Consider the following 20152-nt stretch of genomic DNA (forward strand, 5'->3'; position numbering starts at 1 on the left):
ACATAACATTTATGTCCTCATTTTTCTCTACTATTGTTACTTTACCCAATAATATTGCCACCCTCCCCACAATCTTCATCTTATCATACTATCCCTTTCTTACCACTGTTTCCCTAGTACTCCTACTGTCTCTTACTTTCTCCTACTGTCTCCATGTTGTCTTATTGCCTTTTATCCTATTATGTGATGATTCTGGCAAATGCTGCTGTAAGATGCCATAGACAGTCACTATTTACTGGGCTAGTGGGGGTCTGTTTGAGCCTCTTAGTACATGAAATGCCAGGGCCTATTTTGAATCCCAGTCCGGGTCTGTCCCTATATCTGAGCAGATGACTACAGGAAAAAATGGCTGCATTGATTTAAATTCCATTTCCCTGGGTTACTACTATTAGACCATAGTAGCAACTGGCTAGCAATCTCAACTACAAAAATGAACAAACTTTCCCTTTAAAGGAAAACTATACCCCCCAAACAATGTAGGTCTCTATTAAAAGATACTGAGTAAAACAGCTCATGTGTAAAACCCTGCTTCATGTAAATGAACCATTATCATAATAATATACTTTTTTAGTAGTATGTGCCATTGGGTAATCATAAATAGAGAATTGCCATTTTAAAAAATAAGGGCCGCCCCCTGAGATCGTAAGATTCACTGTGCACACATACAAACCACATGTAAGGTCACATGAGCCAATTATCAGACAGAGTTCTGCCTTTTGCTTCCTCACTTCTTCCTGTTACAGTTAGAGTTGTAGTATTTCTGGTCAGGTGATCTCTGAGACAGCACAGATAGAGTCACGAAATGGTGGTTCAAGGCAAGAGATGTAAAAGGGCAATATTTATGTAAATATATATTCCAGTTTGGTAAGATTCTTTAATATGTCATTTAATTTGATATGAACTATCTGTTGCTTAAGTATTCATTTTGGGGGTATAGTTTTCCTTTAAAGGGGATGTTCACCATTGATTTGTGGTTTTTGAGTTATTTAGTTTTTTATTCAGCAGCTCTCCAGTTTGCATTTTTAGCAGTCTGGTTGCTAGTGTTCAACTTACCCTAGTAACCATGCACTGAATTTAATAATTGCATTGAATATGAATAGGAGAGGGCCTGAATAGAAAGATAAGTAATACAAATTAGCAATAACAATACATTGGTAGCCTTACAGAGTATTTGATGTTTAGATGGGGTCAGCGACGCCCATTTGAAAGCTGCAGCGTCAGAAGAAAAAGGCAAATAACTATAAAACTATAAAAAATAAATAATGAAAACCAATTGAAAAGTTGCTTGGCTGTTCTACAACATCATACAAATTAACATAAAATTTGTTTCATTAACTTACTACTTGTAGCCACCTGACTTTAAAGACTAAAAATATATTTTCATTTTCTTAGTGTGTATCTTTGTGACTAAGGGAACCCATTTAAAATCAATAAACTGTTTCAGTATCTAAGAAGGGAACTTCAAATGTGTTTATTTCAAAGAGAAGGATGACGAGTTGGCTCTTTCCCTTTAAGGTTCGGTTCCTACCACTGGAATTTTATAAAAAGTATCTAAAAAGTATTTTATTATGTTGCAAGAGAAAGAAAAGAAAGCAGGGTGATTAGTCTCCAAATGCATCACTGGGTGATGTCATAGGGCGCATTACCCTCTGACCTCAGACACCCACTCACATGATTCTGCTCTGAGACCCAGAAAGCCAGGGGCATAACTACAGAGGAAGCAGACCCTGCGGCAGGGGGGCATATGAGGTATAGGGGGCCCCATATGGGCCTAATTAATGAGCAGTTTCAACATACAGTATATTGATAAAAATGGACAACCTCTGGATATGTTGGGGGCCCTAAAAATTATTTGCAGTGGGACCCAATAACATCTGGCTACGCCACTGCAGAAAGCCCGTAATTTAGCACTACGAGGAGAATGTGTCCTTAGCAGAGTCTGACTGGCTGAAATGAGGAACGTTACAGATTTTCAATCACCAGTTCAGACCTTATGCGTTAAATGGCTGCAAGTTCTCACCTGAATACCCATAAAAGATGTGACCGAGTCCTGAAAATTCAATTTCGACTCTTCAGTTATTTATTAAGGTCCGAATTTATCTCAGTATTTCTAATATCAAACTTCGAGCAACTCCGAATTCTCGAATGGACATTATTTATGAAAAAAAAGCCCAAAAAAATAGGGTCGGGCAAAACTTCAGAGCTTTCCCCCGAAAACTTTGAATTGTTCTGAGTTTTCTGCAAAAACTAAGATTTTTTGCAGAGTTTTTTAATCCAAAACCCCAAACTCATCGGATATCGGTGCGGACATCAGCGCAGACACTGGGACCTTCCCCTTTGACTTATACAGGACCTCAAGAGCTTTTAAATGCCGGGATGTCAGGTTCGGAGTTTTTAGACCATCGGACTTTATTATTATCTCGAAAAACTCGTCGTTTTTTTTTTTGCTCCGAAAACTACGAATTATTCAAGGTTTGGATATTCGGAGCTTGGTAAATAACCCCCTTAAAGTAACTTTTGCATCTGATTAACCGTGTTGGATTTTCATTTATTGTATTTAAATATAGAGAAATGCGGTATATTTGCCTCTCTACATTTGGGTCAGTAGGTGAGCAATAAATAGCCGGGACAGGTCATGATTATATTATAAGCACGGTGAACGCCCCCAGCCATGAATAGGAACACAAGAAACCTATAAAAATGACTCCGTCGCTGCAAACATTCCATCTTCCCCCGAATGCTTGTTAACATAGCGCAGCTACTCTATAAATTCATTGCTATTCACGGCCCCTAACAGCCATTATATCTCAATCAATTCAGCTTAACACAAGGGCACTCCAGGCCCCTCACAGCCCTCTTTGAACAAGTGTCACTGCTGCTGTTTGACTTATTGCATTGTCTGCCCCACAAAGGGACGAGCAGAGAGGGGTACTATCCATGGGCAGTGGTGCTGGGCATCAGGACTGGCATGAACTGCTAAAGGAGAAGTGAAGCTCCTCTAAGGCTGCTACATGGTGGTTCCCAGGTCTGTCTGTAATAGTGGTACTGCTTTGAGCATCATCTAAATCTATAACCTTCATTGTTCAACTGCAACTCCTAGAAATCCAACAGCGAATAAAGAACAGCACTGATAGAAAGTGTCCATATTGTCTCCAATTTGCCCTGGTCTCTGCTTTTGTCCTTCTTCCACCATCTTCCTTTAACTCTTCACCTTGTCGTACAGCCTTTAAATTGTCTTATTACTGCCATCTTGTCCTACCATCTCTACCTTGCACTTGTGAAGCATATACTTGCAGCCTAGCATAATCCAAGGCATGAAGGCATAGTGCAGGTTCCAACACCAATCCCATAGGTGCCTAAACTTGTACAGGCTGCAGCACTTCTTCCTGTGGGGTTAGGACAAAACCCCAAAAGCTCTTGGGCAATTTCTTCCACAGAAGAAACCTATCCCCCCACCTTCTCCTGACCAACATTTCCCTCAAACTTGGCTGCTCCACAACCTGTCAGGTCCTCTGCCCTCCAAACTCAAGAGTGTGTGTGTACGACTAAAAATAGCTCTTGACCCTCTCTGGTTGACTTAGAACAAGGCAGTACCTTAAGGGGCAAATTTATCAAAGGTAAAGATGAATTTTCTAATTGAACAAAATCTAATTACAAGCTATTTTTGTGTACTTCGACTAGGGAATAGTCCAAGTTAGATTCAAATTCTCTTTAAAAATCCGACTTCGACCATTCGCCATCTAAATCCTGCCGAATTGCCTAGCCTATGGGGGACCTCCTAGAACCTATTTGGAGTCAATTTGTGGACTTTGAAAAATCAAAGTTTTTTTGGGAAAAACTTTGAATCGAATTTGATCGAATGCATTATTCCTTCGAATTCAAACGATTAGAATTCGGCCGAATACGGACCTATTAAATCGAAAACTGACCTATTCGACCCAAAAAAAACTTTTACTTAATTTCGGCTGCTCTTTTTGAATTTCGAAGTTTTTTCAATTTTGAAATTCGACCCTTGAAAAATATGCCCCTAAATGTATCCAATGGGGCACCTGTTGCTGCTGGCATCTGAGGGATTAAGAATCCCCCCATTTAGTTTACTACCCCATGTCTCAGCATTGAATCCACAAGACTTAGACTGTAAGCTCTACAGGGCAGGGACCTCCTCCCTACAGTATTTTACACCACATGGCAACTAACATCTGGGTTTTCAAATGTATTTATTGTACTAATTATAATTGTTCTCTCTGTGTGTACTTTTGTACATTGGAAGATTGTGCTGTGCATCCTTGTAGCACTTTATCAATAAAGTTATACATACATACATACATAAATACACACATACAATGTAGCATGGCCATGGGAAAACACAGGGACATAGGAAATTTTGATACATCTTTCTAGAACCTCACTTTATTGATCGGACGTGTTCCAAACTGAATTCACCTGGGGTATCTGGAAGGAGCCGAGGGGGATTGTTCACCTTTGAGTTAACTTTTAGCTTGATGTAGAGATTGATATTCTGAGACAATTTGCAATTGTTTTTCATGTGTTATTATTTGTGTGGTTTTTGAGTTATTTAGCAGCTCTAGATTTTGCAATTTCAGCAGTCTGATTGCTAGGGTCCAAATTACCCTAGCAAACATGCATTGATTTGAATAATGGCAGAGACACGCGGTCAGATTTGGGGAGATTATGTGTCCGATGACAAATATCCTCTTCTTCGGGGCAACTAATCTCCCCGAACTGCCTTCCCCTGCCTGCCGGTGATTTACATCCTAGCCGGCGGGATGCCACTCGGAGCACTTAGTTTTCCGAAGTTATATAGCCATGCCGTTATCGGCATATCAGGGAAAGATCTCCTATGGCCGAATGATCAAATTACGATACGCCAAGGGGCTCCGACAGGTCGGTTAAAAATCAAACCTTCCAGACCAATATCGTGGCCAGATATTGAACAGGAAGACCTGTCGGAAGCCCACATACACGGGCAGATAAGCTGTCAAATTGGTCCAAACGACCGATATCGGCAGCTTTATCTGCTCGTGTATGGCCACCTTAACCAGGGAGCTGTTATCTTGTGTTAAGGAGCTGCTATCTGGTTACCTTCCCATTGTTCTGTTGTTTGGCTGCTGGGGGGGGAGGGGGTGATATCACTCCAACTTGCAGTACAGCAGTAAAGAGTCATTGAAGTTTATCAGAGCACATCACTGGGGGCAGCTGTGAAATTAACAATATGTCTAGCCCCATGTCAGATTTCAAAATTGGATATAACAAAATCTGTTATGGATTTCAGTGCAGAATTCTGCTGGAGTAGCACTCTTAACTGAAGCGTTTTGAAAAAACATGTTTTCCCAGTATCCCTTTAAAGGTGAACTGACCCTTTAAAGGCCAGGAGTAACAACAGTATCTGCTAAACTGTATGAAAACAGGGAATGGGATCAGGGCAAGCATCTGGCAGGATCCAATAACTCAGTCCGCTGCCCTCTCTATTAAGTGACGTGACGTCCCCATTCCTGAGAGGCAAAAGGAACTCACTAGGGTACTGCCTTGTTCTAAGTCACCCATGCGGCATAATGCCTTGTCTTACTGAGAGGGAATAGTTTCTTCACACTCACACACACACAGAAAGACACTCTCACACAAGGGGAGAAAGGAGACAGAAGGGCAACTCCCTACAAGACAAACAGCAAAAGGGGGGCACTGGTATGATTCATCAACAGCTCAAGTGCTGCAGGTTGGACAGTCCCGTTTATATAACTAATGAGTCCCTGATAGACTGTTTTGTCCAGGGCCTCCGCCTCCATTAAAGACTGCCCTGGGGCTGAGATTTAACAGCTGAAAGTCCCAGGAAGGTGACATAGAGCTGCTAGGAAACCCTTAATTTCACAGTCATTTACTTGGGCAGAGACTTAAAGGGATTTAAAGGCAATTTGAAGGATTCTGGTCACAATTATCTCTGTGTATGGCTTTTCTCCCTAGGGTAACACAATGACAGCCCCCTCTATTTGGGACACTTACTGCAAAAAATATCAGTTTAAAGTTTTTCCACTGTTTTCCTACAGCCAAGGTAACATTTTATTACATTTCTGTAGAGTATGCCCTATGGCAGCACCCTCTCATACATATACATAAATTGGACTTTTTGTGCATCAGTTTCACTGAGCATGACTTTACAGTGCTTTCTGGTTGCTTTAGTCCTTGACCATAGTAACGGCGATTTGAGCAGGGGAAATAAAAGTAGTATAAATAATAACAATCAATCTGCTCACCAGTGAATCACACATTCTCCCTCAAATCTGGTGGATAGGGGTCACTGACCTTAGAAATCAGACTGCAATAATGAATAACACACTGGTCGTTGAAATATGCACAGTTTTTATGATTATGATTTTTTATGATTACTTCCATTTGCAGCACAGCAACTGTTCCATTAAAAGGTGAAGGCTGAGACAGGAATGCATTACATCACAGGCAGCACAAGGGCCATTTAATAATACTCTATAAAAGTGATTTCAGTGGTGAAATATCCAAATAAATGCAAAGTGGCTCCCTGGTGGCGATTGTGTGAGCTCAGGGGTTTGGAAATCTATGGGGAGTGAATAGAACATCATTTCTTTGGTTCCCTCTCGTCCTTTCTCTCGAACCGCTGGAAATCTGCATTCAGCACAATGAAAATGTCAGTAACGTCTTGTTGTCATGCTAATCCCCCCATTTTAACACTCTTGCACACCACTTCCCAGCAGCCCCTGCACATAAAGGGATTTCACTTTCTGTCTGGCACAAAGGGGTTAATGGTGCCCAGTCTAAGGCGCAAGTCTTTCGTATCCTTTTGCCTGATGCGTTTCTCATTCCCACACATGCAATCTTTTCCCTATAACTTTTATATAATGGGGGGGGGGAGGTCATCTGTTAAAGGAAATTTTACCATCAGCATAGAAAGGGTTTCTTTACAATAAGGGCAATAAAGTTAGGTGATTCAAAACGGAAAGTAAAGAGAAAAATGAACAAGATTTTATTTCATTAACCCACTTGGCTGGTTACTTAATTGATTTGGCGACAGATCTGGATAATTTGCACCCATTTACCATGGGCCAGAGCAGCGAGTGACTCCTTTACTGTATATTTTGGATTTCTCGTTTTTGGCACAGAGCAGGTGCTCCAGGCCCCTTCAGGCTGCGCTAAAAAAACCCACCTGCTTCCCCCTAAGTTTTGTACAATGAGATTCTAGAAAGCCGGACGCTGTGTTGGTCACCAGAAACTAAATTATATATTTGTGGCAAGACAGGGAAAAGCCAGAGACAGTACCACGTACACTTGAACAGTTAACATGCATTTGGCAGAAGAGCTTGCAATCAGTCAGAAAAAAAGGTAATTGATTTCTCCCTCAATTTCCCCCTGATCCTTCCCAAGAGTGTCAGACATTGGGACGATTCATGCAAGTGACTCTGAGTGTGTTGATCCTGGCATGCTGTTAATTGCTCCATTCATACCATTATGAAGGGGGCCCAAAAAGTCAATTCAAATAATGTAATAAATAAAACCTGTGACCTTGTGATGCCCACTGCTGATTCACAAACGTTTCCCTCTACAATTCTGGCCTAAGCAGCGCTTCATTTTCCAAAGTCGCCCGAAGTTGCCTCATGCGGAAACTTCAGGCGACTCCGGAAAACGAAGCGCCACGTGTGTATTGCCGCAGGCGATTTTCATTTTAGCCGGCGGGGGGCAGGGGGAAGGCAGTTTGGAGAGATTGTCACCCCGAAGAAGAGGAGATTTGTCGCATGGGGACTAATCTCCCCGAATCTGCTCTTGTGGCCAGACCCATTTGAGCAGGGGACTCTGCTCTTGTGGCCAGACCCTTACAGGCAACATACTGTTTTTAGGAGATGGAAGGAATATGTTGGGCCCCCAGGAGCCTGCATTTACTACACGCTAACAATCTTCTCTGCACTGTTTACACCCATCACAGTAATTAAGCAAGACATGTAGCACCACAGGAGTGCCTGGCACTGACAAAACATGATCCGGAGACCCACATAACCCAAACCTTTTCCTCCGGGGGCTGAAATCAATTCTGTTAGTTGGTTCCTACTGAGCTTCCCAAATGACCTTCCTCTGAACAAAAGACTTTGGGTGTACGGGGGGTTATAAGGCTCCTAAATGTCATAATTTTAGTTATTCCGAAACAAATTTTCTGGCAAAAGGTTTTGCGGTGCTTCGTGATCTTGTAACAACAAACTACACTGCTGCAACACCCCTATTCTAGAGAACATGCTTGGGGAGCAGAAGTCACGAAGGTGGGCTTGGTGGATCGTAAGGGTGCAGGGAGTTCCTGCCCCAGGATACAGGGAAAGGTTTAGGTTAAAGAAAGGCAGAATTCCCTGGAAACATGGGAGAGACTTGGCGCCCAGAGCCTTCCGTGCAGCCCCAGCTTGCAGATCAGGTTGCAACAGAGGAGATTTTTAGAATTCCACAGCAAAATTACTCCCCCCCCCCATGTAAAAATGCAGCACATCCCAGATCCATTAGTCAGTAGGTTGTTATTACCCAATGGTTGTTCTGCAGCACATCGCACTCCATGCACAAAGGTCCAGACGAGATAACCGGGCCATGATTTATGTACTCGCCCTTCACATGCTTTTGCCCCAAGTACTCTCATGCCAACACTAGGCCAATGGGACTAATCATCATCATCCTCACCTATTTATACAGCACAAGCAAGCTATGAAGCATTTTATAATAATTCATTACACAAGAGGGAACTGCTTCCATTTTTAAAGCAGGCCTGGTATCCATATAATGGAAGATGCGGGGTAATATTTTGCAAGCTGAACATATAGCTATAGAATTTTCTAGGTCCCCATGTGCATCCAGGCATTTCTTTAGATCCTTCCATTTAATCAGAATGATTCAGTGTAGCGATATCTGGATTCACTGCAAATCCTGGTGATTCATGTTGAGTCTGTCTGCCTCCCTTTTCCTCTGCTGCCCTGATCTGCACTGAATCAAACGGAACCAGGGTCCAGGTGGTGCATCAAATCCATCACTTACGGATTCTCCCGGTGTGGGTTGCATAGCTCTAGCGGAACATTGTTATAAAAAAATATGTATTGCTTCTCTGAACAAGAGTGCAGGTTCTATTAGCCTGCACCTCAAGTGGGGAAACCGAATGTGTGATGATAGTTGCCCTTTAAGAACAAACACTAAGCATGGGACATAGTTTCAGCCCAGGTCAGGACTTGGGAAACCCTAGATGGTACAAACAGAATTTTGACTGATTTCCTTTTTTCAGTGGGAGTGGAGGGGCCTTATCTCATCTTTAGTCCATTCTGCAGACTAGAGAGGCCTATAATCTATGAGGGTGCAAATGGGTACTCCCTCCTCCACACTACTGTTCAGTGGAGCCACTCTTACTTGTCCCCCTCCCCAAAGTCTGCACTATGTTAACAGGGGTGTATTTTAGGTGAGGCTGTCTTTACATAAAAAAAAGATAGGGGCAGACAAATTTTGGGGGGACGGACTTGGTTTATTGCTATGACCTTACTTGGAGAAACGCGCAGATGGGCGTAGGAATAAAAAACATTGAGGTTTTAGGCGGGGCGGGGCAAAACACTTCAATCTGAGGAGCCTTTTGGGACAAGATGCTTGTTTCTAGGACTTTAGACTCAGTTTCAGAGAACTTTAGACTCAGAAATTGCCAGATTGTAGAATTCATAGACTACTAAAATCTGGGACTTTAATCCACCAATGACCAGCACAGTTGGGTTTCTTTGATCTCAGGACCAGTTCTAAGTGCACATGACACTTACTTATCACAAACTCCAAACCCATCGCCCCCTTAGCCTTTGAACTCAGCCTTATGCAAAAGAGATGACCCTCCAAACTCATGGGAAACATCCCAAATGATCACTGATTTTCAAAACGTCCCTCACGTGTTCTAATAAACCAAGGGTTATTCTGGCAGGTTTGGCAATGAATGGACTTCCAGGAAAGTTGCACCATAGAATTTTTAGCAATGTATTTGTGGCTGTAAGTTAGGTAAAGTTGTTGTACTGTGTTAACCAGTCACAAGGCAAAAATAAATGTTATAATATATATATATATATATATCTATATATATATATATATATCTATATATATATATATATATATATATATATATATATATATATATATATATATATACACATATATACACACATCTTTACAGAAAAATATAAAAAGATATTATGCAATTATAGCACGGAGTATGTTACATTCTTAGGGCAAAGAACCACGTGGAGATTCGGAGAGACTAATCCCCCCGAACCGGCTAGAATCGAAATTGCCGGCGGGATGGCACTTGGAGCGCTTCGTTTTCCAAAGTCGCCCCAAAATGGCCTCACGAGGAAACTTTGGGTGACTTTGGAAAACGAAGCTCCCCGAGTGCCATTAAGGGTCAGGGCACATGGGCAGATTCAGGGAGATTAGTCTCCTGGCAACAAATCTCCTCTTCTTCGGGGCGACTAATCTCCCCGAACTGCTTCCCCTGCCTTTCCGCCGAGCAGTTTGGGGAGATTAGTCGCCCATAGGAGAGGCGATTTGTCTCCCCGAGTCTCTGCCCTTATGGTCAGAAGGTGAATCTAATGAAATGCTAGACCATAAAAGGGAACTTGAACCAAAGATGGTAAAACAGCACAAAACTATGCAACACACAAATGTATTTGCTATTAAAACCCAACAAAGGGTTAACTGGGGTGCAGCTGATAATCAGATAGGAAGCTGCCCCCCCCCCTGCAATCCTTCTTACACTGTGTGACTTTCCTGCTATCAAAGCAATTTCCAGGAAGTCTGCAATCAGTCTAAGCATGTGGCCTGACACCCTGCCTTCTGCCTGTTACTGTACCAACTGCAGAACACCTGGGCACGGCTGGCACGGGCATCAGCAAGCCTTACCCCGGGAATGAGCAATTGTACCCCTGCAGCTGCTATTAAACCCACAACTTCCACCCACTGTGGGGTTCTGTATAAGCTGGGGGGCTGCATTGGTCAATACCTGAAACAGCAGGCAATGTGTTTGCAGTTCTACAAGTTTTAATATATTCAATAGATCAAGCCCCAAAATACAAGAGGCAGCAGAAAAACTTCACTTTTAGTATTGGCACAAACACAATAATGTCGCATTCTGGCCAACTCTTCTCCTGTCCCCAGGGTGGGTGTGAGTTTGGGATAAATGGGAAAACTTTGGTGACAGGGACAATGTGAAAGGGAAAGTGTATGTGTGGTTGGTGGGAGGGGGTGTCGCCCATTCTCTCATCCACAAACACACCCGAGTTTCCCAAATGCTAAAGTCTATAGGAGCACAGCCCATGCCAAGTGGCATAACGATCGTATCCCAGCAAGGGAATGCGCCTGCACCATAATAACATTCAATCACCCGATAACTCAGACACAGTGTTAATAACTATTACATTTGCCTCTAGCGCCCCAGGGCTCCCCAAGTCTCACTCACCTGTGGGTATGGGCAGTTCCAATCAAGCGGGATGGGAGGGGGGTCTGACAACGCTCAGGAAGAATTTTCGGGCTGCTCCATAACGGAGTCCTCTCCTGTGTTACACTGACGTTATATCCATGCACAAGGGGTCTGTATCACTTTCGGGGGCCCATGTTGAGAAGTGAGGGGGGCGCACACTCTCCAGAGTTTAGGGGGCGCACACGTCTCAGAGGTTACTGAGAATCCGGGGCGCAGAAGGTGTAGGGGAGCAGTTTGTAAAAAAAGTTTGGGATTCCGTGTCCTCTTCAGTCTCCTCGCCGCTGAGTGGAGTCAGATGATCTGAGCCCATCGTTTCAGCCCGGACTGATCTGTTTTCAATCTCCCCCCCTCCTTCTCCTCTTCCCCCCTCCCCCCAATCCTCCCCCCTATGTGACTTAAACCATTTGCTGCTCCAAATGAGAAGGGGAGAGGGGGCTTTCGGCAACTTCAGTGCTTTTCAGCAGGGGTTAAATAAATGGGGGCTCTGCAGATGAGAGGGGCAAATTAAACAATTCAGGGGTTAAAATAAGTTTTTTCCCCCCAGATTATTATATATAGTGGTTGATCTGCTCTGTGAGACACAAGGGGTTAAACCACTGGGGTCTTTGGGGGGACAGAAGTTTTAAACTAATGGGAACTAAAAGGTAGGGATGCACCGAATCCACTATTTTGGATTCGGCCGAATCCTTTGCGAAAGATTCAGCCGAATACCGAACCGAATCCAAACCCTAATTTGCATATGCAAATTAGGGGTCGGAAGGGGGAAACGTTTTTTACTTCCTTGTTTTCTGACAAAAAAAGTCAAGCGATTTCCCTCCTCACCCCTAATTTGCATATGCAAATTAGGATTTGGTTCAGCCGGGCAGAAGGATTTAGCCGAATCCTGCTGAAAAAAGCAGATTCCGAACCAAATCCTGGATTCGGTGCATCCCTACTAAAAGATTACTCAACCCTGTGGAACCGAAGGGGCTAAATGGTGGGGGGGGCTCTGAAGAAGGGTCCATCTTAAAGGGATTCTGTCATGATTTTTATGATGTTGTTTTTCATTTCTAAATTACACTGTTTACACTGCAAATAATTCACTCTACATTATAAAATTTCATTCCTCAACCAGCAAGTGTATTTTTTTTTAATTGATAATATTGGTGTGTAGGCAGCCATCTGAGGTCACTTTGCCTGGTCATGTGCTTTCAGAAAGAGCCATCACTTTAGGGTGGAACTGCTTTCTGGCAGGTTGTTGTTTCTCCTACCCAAAGTAAGTGAATGTGTCGCAGTGGGACCTGGATTTTTCTATTGAGTGTTGTTCTTAGATCTACCAGGCAGCTGTTATCTTGTGTTAGGCAGCTGCTATCTGGTTACTTTCTGTTCTGTTGTTAGGCTGCTGGGGGGTGATGATATCACTTCAACTTGCAGTACAGCAGTAAAGAGTGTCTGAAGTTTATCAGAGCATAAGTTTGATACATTAGATAGCTTTAAGAAGGGGTTTGATGACTTTTTAGCAAGTGAGGGAATACAGGGTTATGGGAAATAGCTCATAGTCCAAGTTGATCCAGGGACTAGTCCCCTCTAAGGCAAATTGGAGAGGCTTCAGATGGGTTTTTTGCCTTCCTCTGGATCAACTGGCAGATAGGTAGTTAATAATAAAAAAAAAAGGTTGAACTCGATGGACATGTCTTTTTTCAACCTTACTTACTATGTTACTATGTTACATGACTGGGGGCAGCTGGGAAACTGACAATATGACTAGCCTCATGTCAGATTTCAAATTAAAAAAATCTGTTTGTTCTTTTGAGAAACGGATTTCAGTGCAGATTTCTGCTGGAGCAGCACTATTAACTGATGCGTTTTGAAAAAAAAATTTTTTCCCATGACAGTATTCATTTAACTATTTGGTATTGTGGAATAGAACAGCTTTAACCACTAATGGGATGGTAAACAGCTGGAGGCATCAACTAATGGTATTGTGGCAAATGATGGGGGCAGCTTAGCCAGTCAGCTCTTACAACATTACCTTTAGATGGGGAGGTGTTGGCTCTTCTGTGAGGGCAGGTAAGGGGCCCAGTTAGAAACCTGTTATAAATTCATCATCCCCCATCACTGAAGGGATGCTGTTCAAGTGTAGTATTCATAAACATGGGTTCCTCAAATGGAAGTATATTGGTCAGATAAGCAAAGATGAGGAGACTCTTCTGCTTGGGGTTATACATATCTAATTTATAAAATATCCCCTTAGATAGCGTTCCCAGATTTCTTACTTTGTAGGAGCCCTCGTTTTCTTGTCTAGTCTAGTCTCATAGACCTGCATTCTTCCTGCACAACTTCATTCTCTGTGCTCTCCAGAGTGTCAGGGGGTTGGACTATTACTGCACTGCTTGTGGGCCATCGACCTTTGTAAGGAAGGAGGCAGCTATGTGTGCCGGTATCCTGTCTGTCTCAATATAAAAACCCAAATCTTCTCAATGTAAGGGTAGAACTACACAAGCTCTTTTACCTGAGATAGCATCCATTTCAACGCGCTGAGATGAATCGCAGGCGCCACGTCAGATGTGCCGAATCTAAGGTAAGTAATAGGAATGTCGGACGTTGTTGCTGCATGCATCCGACACGACACAACTGATGCGAACGATGCATGTTGCGTCTTCATCCGGCAGTCAGTGGCGGAACTACCGGGGGAGCAGGGGGATGCAATTGGGCCAGGACCCGCACCCCCTCAGGGCCCCCCGGCAGCTCGCGCACTGCCGATTTCTGGCCGCATTGGCCGATTTTGGGTCAAATAATCTGGTATGGAGGGGCCCGCACCAGGGCCCGCCCCCCTCCAGTTACGTTACTGCCGGCAGTCGTGTTGTGTCGGATGCACGCAGCAACAACGTCCAACATTCCTATTACTTGACTTAGATTCGGTGCATCCAACGTGACGACTGCAATTCATCTCAGCGCATTGGAACGGATGCTATCGCAGGTAAAATCGCTTGTGTAGTTCTACCCTAAAGGTGGCCATACACGGATAGATCCGCTCGTTTGGCGATGTCGCCAAACGAGCGGATCTCCCTCCGATATGCCCACCTTGAGGTGGGCAATATCGGGCTGATCCGATCGTGGGCCCTAGGGCCCAACGATCGGATCCTAGCGTTCGCCAAACGGGCGGTCGGATCGCGGGACCGCATTAACGAACAGATGCGGCCGCGATCCGACGGGATTTTTAACCCCATCCGATCGAGATCTGGCCGACTTTCGGCCAGATCTCGATCGGGGAAGCCCGTCGGGGGCCCCCATACACGGGCCAATAAGCTGCCGACTTGGTCTGTCGGCAGCTTTTATCGGCCCGTGTATGGCCTCCTTAAGTCTCAAGGTTTGCCCCAGGTCTAGTAACCAATAGCAGACAATCAGATGCTTGTATTCAAAGTGGATTACAGATTCTTGAGGGCAGTGGCAGCCCACAAATAAAATGCCCTAATAAAATACTTTATAGCCCCTGCTGTTTTTATGGTTAATCTGCTCCAGGGTAGCACCAGGCCCCAGATATATTAGGTATGCTCTCAATATATTCAAGCTTGAGGGCAGTACTGCCACACATATGTGTGGCTGCCCTGGGCCTATTGGTGACATAATGTGGACTCTAAAATGATGACTGCAATCTTATTAAAGAACAGAACAAACTGCTCCAATGAATCTTTTAACTTATTTCTTGACCTCACCCAGATATCAGCTCCCCTTTTTCCTGAAACCACACAGACCCCATCTCTTCTACTGAAAGAATGGAAACAGTAAAATATACAGCAATCGCGTATTAAAGTCTACATCAAATAGCACTGATATGATACACATCGCTTTACAGTACTCCCAGCTGGTAATAACTGGTCCAGTCTCTCCTACTCTCCAGGCCCCACTATGGTCACAAGATCTGCTTTACTGCAGTGCATGCAACCACTTTATACCCAATGAATGAAATGAGTGTGGGGGAGATCCACTGGTGGTCTTACACTATAAGATTTGCATGTTTGTTGAGCAAACAAGTGAATCTTTCCTCTGACAGTCCCACCATAGGTGGAAGATATTGGGGTAATAAGATAGCTGGCCCTAGGGGATATGAAAAGTTGGAGCAAGGTACTGATGTGGTCCTCGATTGGACAGAAAAATCAAGCCTGCCTGATCGAGATCTGGATGATTTTTGGCCAAATATTGATCGGGGGGGGGGGGGGGCCCATGCACAGGCCGATAAGATGCCCGATCTGTCTAAAAGACCCGAATCAGCAGCTTAAATCTAGTTACCCATGTATGGTCACCGTAAGGGGCCTGGTGGAAAATCTGTGTTACTGCAGGTGACAAATCTCCAGATAATATCTTTTCCTTTACTTACAATTGAATCATTGGCATTCTTCATGCAGCAATCTGACTTCATCTCTGAAAGCTGGAAACTGGGAACATTTTCTGGGCCCCTCTAAAAGTAAAAAAAAGAACATTGGTGGTGTGGACCCCTACGACTTAAAAAAAAAAGAACAATTGGAGGCAAGGCACTGGTACAAGTAAAAAAAACTCTTGGTGGCCAGCCCCCCCAAATAAAAAAAAAACTCTGCTCCTTCGGTACAACTCTGCTCCTACTTCGGCGCAACTCTGCTCCTACTTAGGCAGTTCAAGGGGCCCATCTAATCCAGGAAACGCAGCACGACTGAGCACCACATTAACATATAGAAGCCATCGGGCTCCCAGTGTCCCCCTGATGGCGGCCCTGACTGTGTGCCATTGCCCTAAAGGAGAGAGAAGTGTAGATACTGTAGGTCAGAAAACACAAGAGAGAAAACTTAATGGAAAAGATGAGGTAGGTGAGGCAAAAGATAATTAGGTAGTGGCCTGACTAAGGCACCCATACATGTGGCAACCATGAAATTCCTGTGCCCAGTCAGCCCATAAGCCTGAAAGACATATAACCATCAATGCTCCCTGTATAACTCAACCTGCAGACTTGTGCCTTTATATGGTCACAGAACTCCTCAGTGACTTCTAATATCCTTATCATTTAAAGTTGGGTGTACAATACCCCTTACAATACATGAGTTATATTTAAAGTTCTCTGTAAACTCAGCCTCCAGCACCAAGTCTATATATGGTCATATAACCCCTCAATGACTAATATCCTTATAATTTACAGTAGAGGGGACATTATTCCATACCATTATATTTTGCTCATATAATTGTAAAGCTTAGTTCAGGGCATTGTGCCTTCTGTGACCCAGGCCAGTTGTTATCAGTATATTCAGATTGGCACAATCTCAGCTGAAACACAAATCAATATTTTATGTATTAGGAGGGAAATTACTGGTTAATAAATTATTTTGGCACACAAGCTGGCTGATTAGACAAGCTAAGAAATCTAATGAATGTCTGCATTCAGTGGCTAATATTGGGCTGAATATATGAGTATTTCATACTCAGGCATGAGAAGCGTGGGGAATATATCACAACTCCTGAAGTTTAAATGAAGTCACAACTCACAGTGAACAAAGAATTTACTTTGGTTTAAATCTGGCAACTCTCGTGGTGAGAAGAATAATAAATAACAATTTATGGAGGAAATTCAGATGGCAGTGAATCAATCTGGGATGGAAAATTGGCAGTTTTGGGTTCTGCAGATTGTAATGTTAAGCAGAACCAACGTGCCAAAAATTAAGGCATGGAGTCAAAGGGGAATATACATCGGTTAGAGACGCCAGCTGTATTTTTTTATTTTAACAATTTGTTTTTCTAATCAAAAGGGAATGACATATGTCCTATGGTTGAAATAATTGTTTTAATTTATACCATGTAACTTTCTACTCTGTGACTGATCTAACAGTAATTTAAACCATCTTCTTTTTTCTGGGACAGTAAGGCTCTCGAGAAGAGGCCACCCCAAATACACATAGGAATGTTACATTGTAGGCTTGGCTACTGCAGCCAATCTACCAGAATTAGAGTGATTCATTGGTGGGACGGGAAGGAGATTTCATCAGCATAAGAAGGTGTTCTTTACTGTAAGGACAGTCAGGTTATAGGAAATCCCTACCAAGAGAGTTAAATGAGCGATTCACTGGTGAAGAGAGAAGGTGATTGCCCCATTAGCCTAATCACCACTGTCATGATGTTTTACCTACTGGTTCCACTCCTACAAACCAAACTCCACTGACAACTTTGATTATGATAGTGACAGCAATTACTACTGTGTGTGTATCTTTTCTTTTATACTATCTGCATCATGGTATCTTATTGCCCCATACTACCCAATGTATAGAATGTAATTCCACACTCGCACACCCTGGCTCTCCGACATGCCTGGTGTACAGTAAATGAGGGGTCGGCAACCTCCCAGTACTAAAGGGAAAGAAATTCATTGGCACACAAGGCAAGTGCAAGCAGGGACAAACCCTTGCAAAGTTTATTGTGGAAGTGCAACATTTTGTGGTAAGACCCCTGAATTAATTTCCCTATACTACCCAATGCCTGTCAATCTACTCTTCCACTTCCCCTATCTACCTAAACAGCTCAGGCTTATTCCCTCCCCAGTACGGCCTTATGTCTGTCCCATTTAGTCGCCCCTTCCCTTTTCTACCTAAAGATCTCAAGCTTGTTCCCCAACCTCCCTACCCCCACATGTGACCCTACGTCTGTCCCATCTACTCTATTCGTTCCCCAAATGCCTAAGGGCTCTTACAGACGAGTGTTTGAAGCTGTGCTCCCCTGCGTTCCGTATTTATACATTCAGCCGCAGGGGAGCGCAGGAGTAGGCGCATTCATGGGGCTGTACTCACACAGGCGCTGAACGCAGGAAAAATGCAGCATGTTGCATCTCAACTTGCGTCTGGCGCCTACATGCGCCCGTGTGAGTACAGCCCCATTGAAAAAAACTGAAATGCGTCTACTCCTGCGCTCCCCTGGGGCTGAACGCATAAAAACGGGACGCAGGGGAGCGCAGCTTCAAACACTCGTCTGTAAGAGCCCTTAAGAGTTCAGACTTATTCCTGCCCAGTGTGGTCTTATACTTGGGTTGCCACGTTTTCTGGAATTTTTTTTTTTATTATATATCTTTCTAAAGTGCTCAGGCTTATGTCTGTCCCTTTCCTATCTACCTCAATAGCTCAGCCTTATTTTCTCCCAAGTATGGCCTTATGTCTGCCCCATCTACTCTGCCCCTTCCCCTCCCTACCTAAAGAGCTTCGGCTAAGTCCCCCAAGTACGGCTTTATTTCTGTCCCATCTAGTCTGTCCCTTCCCCAAATGCCTAAAGAGCTCAGACTTATTCCTGCCCAGTGTGGCCTTATACTAGGGTTGCCACTAGGGATGGGCGAATTTGACCCGTTTGTTAAAAATTTGCCACCGCCATCCCTAGTTGCCACCTTTTCTGGAATTTTTTTTTATTACATATTATTAAATATTGAAAAGTAACTAACAGGGAGAATGCAAGCGCCAAACGCAGGTTGGGACACAGCATGTTGCATTTCACCTGCGTTTATACATACAGCCCCCTTCGAAATAATTGACTGCATCTACTCATGGGCTCCTCATGCGCCGTTACAAACGGCCGTGTATAAGAGCCCTTATGGTATCTCTCTTGCTAGTCTATGAGCAAACTTAGGGCTCATAAACACAGATATTTTTTATGCGTTTGAGGCACATTTGAGCGCACCTAAATGCAATTCTCTAATTGATTCCATTATATTCTGCCTGGTTGTACATTTCATCTTGTTTGATTAGAAACAACTTGCTCTCTTTTCTGACAATTGAATTTCAATAAAAACTTTCAATAATAAAAAAAAAAAAAAAAAAAAAAGAAACAACTTGCTGCATTTTCTTGCACGTGATGCGTCTTCAGAAATAGAGGGTTGTGTTTGGAACTGACAAAAAAAACTCATATAAATGCAATATATACATTTTCAGGAACATCCCTGTGTGCTGTTCCTGCTAAAATGTATTTAGTACAGGGGAATATGCATGGCTTAGTTTGGTGCTTGCAATAAGAGCCATGTTTGAGGCTGCATAAGTAGTTGAGTCAGTGACACCTTGTTAGAAACTGGGGGGGGGGCAGAGTGAGAGACACAACAACACACAAAATTAATTGTTTTTATTTATATTCTAGAAGTAAAAAGGGAAAATAGAATATGGGTTAATTGCGCCTTTAGAAGCTTGAGTAGGCTTTAATAACTATACCCCCCCTCCCAGTTGCCAGTGGGGGGGTTGCACATCATGGGACTGGGCGGCTCAGCCAATCAGGCCTCACACTATATATTTATGTGATTAGAAAGGTATTTGAGAACAGGTGATGTTCCCAGTGGGCTGGGATTTATGCCTGGCCATTCCATGCTGACTCTGCCCTACCCCCTCTCCAGGCTGGGGGTGTTTGATTTTTCCCAGAGAGGCAAAGCACCCGCTCCTGTCATTATTCTTCAATTGTTTTGCTGTAAAAAAGGCGAATTGTGATACTTTGTAATCTGGCCTCACAATACCTGTCGGGCTTAGTGTGTCCTATTTCCAAGTGCTCAATTATCTTTCCTTCATCCATTCCTCATTTCTGCCTCCTGACAGCGCTGCCTGCCATGCTTAATAATGTCTTGTCTAATGAGGGGCCCCAGCCACTGGCATGGGGGGGGGGCAGCTGCTAATTCTCACTACTGGA

General features: G+C 43.5%; 1 protein-coding gene across 2 annotated transcripts in view; it reads right to left on the reverse strand.

Moving 5' to 3' along the window:
• The window catches only part of gli2.S (GLI family zinc finger 2 S homeolog), a 68627-nt gene extending 56766 nt beyond the window's left edge, over nucleotides 1–11861 (reverse strand). The window contains exon 1 of one of the 2 annotated variants that reach the window (XM_041577688.1): nucleotides 11489–11861. The gene's annotated coding sequence lies outside the window, so the exon portion shown is untranslated. The remainder of the gene's footprint in view (nucleotides 1–11488) is intronic. The other variant, XM_018237331.2, reaches the window with a different exon arrangement.
• Between the last annotated feature and the right edge of the window lie 8291 nt (nucleotides 11862–20152).

This window comes from Xenopus laevis, chromosome 9_10S (assembly GCF_017654675.1).
Source record: "Xenopus laevis strain J_2021 chromosome 9_10S, Xenopus_laevis_v10.1, whole genome shotgun sequence".
NCBI lineage: Eukaryota > Metazoa > Chordata > Amphibia > Anura > Pipidae > Xenopus > Xenopus laevis.